Below are 4,096 nucleotides of genomic sequence, written 5' to 3'. Positions count from 1 at the left end.
CAGTGCTGATTATGGGTTCATTTTCTTTCAGAAGATTAATTTTTGGCTCTCCATTAATAAACACCATCTCATGATATGCTCTTGTAACCTTCTTCATGTTCTTCTTTGTATCTCTGATCATTTTATCATTGAGCCTATAAGCATGTAGAACTTCAGCAGCTTTATAATCTGCTTCTGATCTTTTAACACCTGGAGCTTCCAGTTTAGCTCTTTTTCTCCTGAGTTAACTTTCTATGAAAGTAAGTTATAGAAAACGAATGGTTTTTATGTGTTGGTCAGACATGGTGATGTTTTGCATCCTGCCACCCGCAAATACTTTGATCATGAATGGATACATAAAATCTTGATGGGATACATCAATCATCATTCTCCAAAGTTTGTCTCTGAAATATTCGTTCTCATTGATTTCAACCATAGGATTTTTGAGGCTAAGACAAACAATTCAACAATGTTCAACTTCTTCAGCACACTGGTAGACACCTTCATCTATAGACCATCTCTATGATTGATAGTGATCTTCCATCCATTCTTTAGAATGTTCACTGTAGTTCCCGTAATTATTTTTCTGAACTGATCATAGAACTCATGGATGTTTTCATATTTTTTTTTTGTAATGCTCTACAGTTCCTAACAGATTAGAGTTACCAGGGTCTGAATAGTGATATGTTTCTGGTTGGTCCATTTTTTTCTTTATTTCTTCCCATTTGCTTTATTTCCTGTTAGCTCAAAGATATGCTTATCTTGCTTCTATGTTCTCCCTTCTTTAAAAGGCTCTCTGAATTCTTGCTCTTGATCTTTTTATTTCTTCTTGAATCTCTATATAAGAGCGATTGATTTTCTCTGGCAATCCATAGAATAAACAGTCATCTAAGAAGGCATCTTTATCTTCAAACTCTTCGTCCTCAGTAATGATCTTTCTTTCTTTCATAGTCACTTTTTTAAATCTTGGCTCACACCCCATCGAAAAATTACTTTCATTTATTTTTCCTTCCTCCAGTTCCTCTTTAGAGAATAAGGGTCTTGGAGCATATATCTGAGACAACAGATTTTTCTGAGTTGTAATTATTTGGCTCAGATGTCCTGATTGCTCCCCCTGAGATGTTGCACTTTCCTTAGTGAATCTTTCTTTGAGGAGCACCATTTCATCAATTCTCTCTTCTACCTTTTCCTGTATCTCATCTCCAAACTCATCATAGGCAGCACTAGTAGCCTGAAAGGCATCTTAAAGTAGATCAACAACAATGTCTACTTTTTCTTGTTATTCTACCCTTTTCTCCCCCTCAGTTGGGTTATCCATCAGAGCTGGTGTTGATTGAGCATGTAAGGTCGAGACAGGGATCTCAAGAGAAATAGGCAGTTGCTTGCTGACTGAGGTCATTGGCCTAGTACTGGCAAGAGCTACTTCATAAGAGACCGGGATCGGCACTTGCTTGCTAACTGAGAGCTTTGGCTCAGTATTGGCAATTGCCTTTCCTTTTCCTGTGTGAGATAGAGATCGCTCAACGAATTCCCGTAAACTGGCAAATGCTGCTTGCTGATGTTCAAGTTGATCGGAAAGACTGGAGATTTGATGATCTCTTAGAGATAATTATTCCTGAAAATGTTGGTCTGTAAGAGCCAGTTGTTCTTTGAGATAACTGTCTTTGAAATCCAGCTACTCTTCAAGATAGGATTTGGTGACATAGTTTGATAGATATATGGGTGTATTTTGGATGGTGGGTGTCTCACAGGCTTCTCGCAATGTATCACTCATCACTCTATCACTCGGTTTGGGGTGATGTGTGTCACTCGTTCTCACATGTTCACTCCGCTCAAAGCTCCGAGATCTAAATGTACCTGCAGAAGACACTGGAGCCATCCTTAAGGAGGTCAGCAGTGGTGCAATGGGAGTTCGTAATTCCCGATCCTTGTCTGAGACAAGTTGCCTGTCATCATTAGATGACTCATCCAGAGTTAGAATCTCTGGGGGGAGCACTGGGTCTGTTGCCCAGTAAAGATACAATTATTTAAGGGGTTGGATACAATTGTATAAATGTTTCGAACAATTAATAAAATATAACAGCTTTTTATATTTTTGATAAAAACTGTTACAAAATCCTCTCAAGAAATACTGATGTTCTTGAGAGATGCTAGGTCTAATGATCCTCGAGTGTGATTCAACTAAGTTATGACCTAAACTGTGTTTATATACCACACAGCTACAACAGATTTATCTAAGATATGCATTATCAAAAACTAACTGAAACTGATACATATCTTAAACTAAACAGATAAAGTCCTATAACTCAGATGTAACAAATATCTGCTCCATATTATACGGAAAAGACAAATCCTCTAATGCTGACTGTCTTCAAATACTGATGTCATACAAATGCTGATGACATACCAAATCCTAACGGTACATCAGATCCCGATGACATCCGAACAGCCAGATCCTGAGGTTCTTCTGATCATTGAGAATTCAATATGTAACAATCTCCCCTAATTTATGCTTAATGCACTGAAGCATAAATTCCATTCTCAATGATGCCAAAACCAATCTACAAAATGTACAAGGAGTAAAGCTTACTTCAGTATCTTCAGATAACTGACAGTTGTTCCCAAAAAAGTTCTTCAATCTTTCTTCCTCCTTGTCTCGTGGGACTTTAACAAGCTTTTTCTTCAACTCTCTCTTCTCTTCAGTGTCTTCTCCAAGATGATAGATAGCTGATCTTAATTTAGAAATTGAACTATTGCTTATCTCAAGATCACCAATCAACATGAAGCTTAAACTGACATATTCATGATCAGGACTGAAGAATAACTGAGGACTGTTGAGAAAAACTTGTAGCACTGCAGCTCCCTTTTTCATCTGCATTTCTTGACCAGTATAAGTTCTGTACTCAGGAATATAATCACCATTGTATTTATCATCTTTTGTCATGACTCTTCTTCTGATCATTTCAAGTATCATAGAAGACCAGTTTTTGGTGACTTTGTTCTCAACTCTAAGAAGATAGTGAATGTATTTCAATTCTGTCACAGTCTTTATTAAGAGTTGCTGCAATGTAAAGCTTTTTACTTTACCATCTCTGAAAAAGTATAGAATCTATTCTCTGACATGATTATCATTTATCTTTCTATGAACAATCTTCACAGCTTCAACTTTCTCAAGATGTGAAGGAGAAATTCTTTCACCAAGATTTTCTGTCAGAGTATCTGTATCCAGCAGATCAGATTCTAAGATCTCCATACTGGAATGACCAATGCCTCCTCTGATTCGAGATTTGATTAGTTTCAGTTTTTTATTGTATACCACCCAAGAAGGCTTCTTGATGGACCTATCAACATCTTCCTATTCTGAGATAGAATCTATTAACCCAGCTGACATAAATTCAACATGCTTGAACCCTTTAGAATAATTGAATACATGGATGTCTTTCCATCTTCTATTCTTCTTGCCGAGAGGAGCATAGTTTAAAGACAAATCATCAGTCTTCCCTTCTGCTTTATGCCATAGCTCCCTCTTTGATTTTAAAACTCTCTGCAAATATTCTTTGCATGCTTGATCAGCTTTCCTTCTATCAATCTTTTCTCTTTCATTAGCCTCTGAAATATGAGGAGTGATTACTAAAGAAGGAGATGACTCATTTAATGTTTTGATCACTTTTTCATCAGAGTTAAAATCAGTTATCAGGTTCACAGCATCAGGATCTGCTTTTACCTCAGGATTTGTGTCTGCATCAGGAGTTACATTCTGATTTGCTGTATCAACTTGATTAATGTCAGTGGTTGATCTTTTCTTTCTTGGTATAATCAACTCTTCTGGCTTCTGAACTTCTTTATCTTCTTCATTTCCTTGTACAGGAACATAACCTTCTCTGGATAGAAAATTCAGAAAAGTACAGTTGAATGCAGCCACTTGCCTTGATCCAGAAGTTCTTCCACCTCTTCCTTTCCCTCTTCCTCTTGCTCTTGCAGATCTACCACCTCTTTTTCCTCTTCCTTTAGATGTGTTAGCTTCAGCTTCAATTTGAGCCAAGAGCTCCTTTTGTTGCATAACTGCTTCTTCAGGTGTTAGATCAGGAAATTCTTCAGTTATATACCCAAGAGCACT

The sequence above is a fragment of the Apium graveolens genome, chromosome 4, assembly GCF_009905375.1.
Source record: "Apium graveolens cultivar Ventura chromosome 4, ASM990537v1, whole genome shotgun sequence".
NCBI lineage: Eukaryota > Viridiplantae > Streptophyta > Magnoliopsida > Apiales > Apiaceae > Apium > Apium graveolens.
This window is presented reverse-complemented; position numbering follows the sequence as displayed.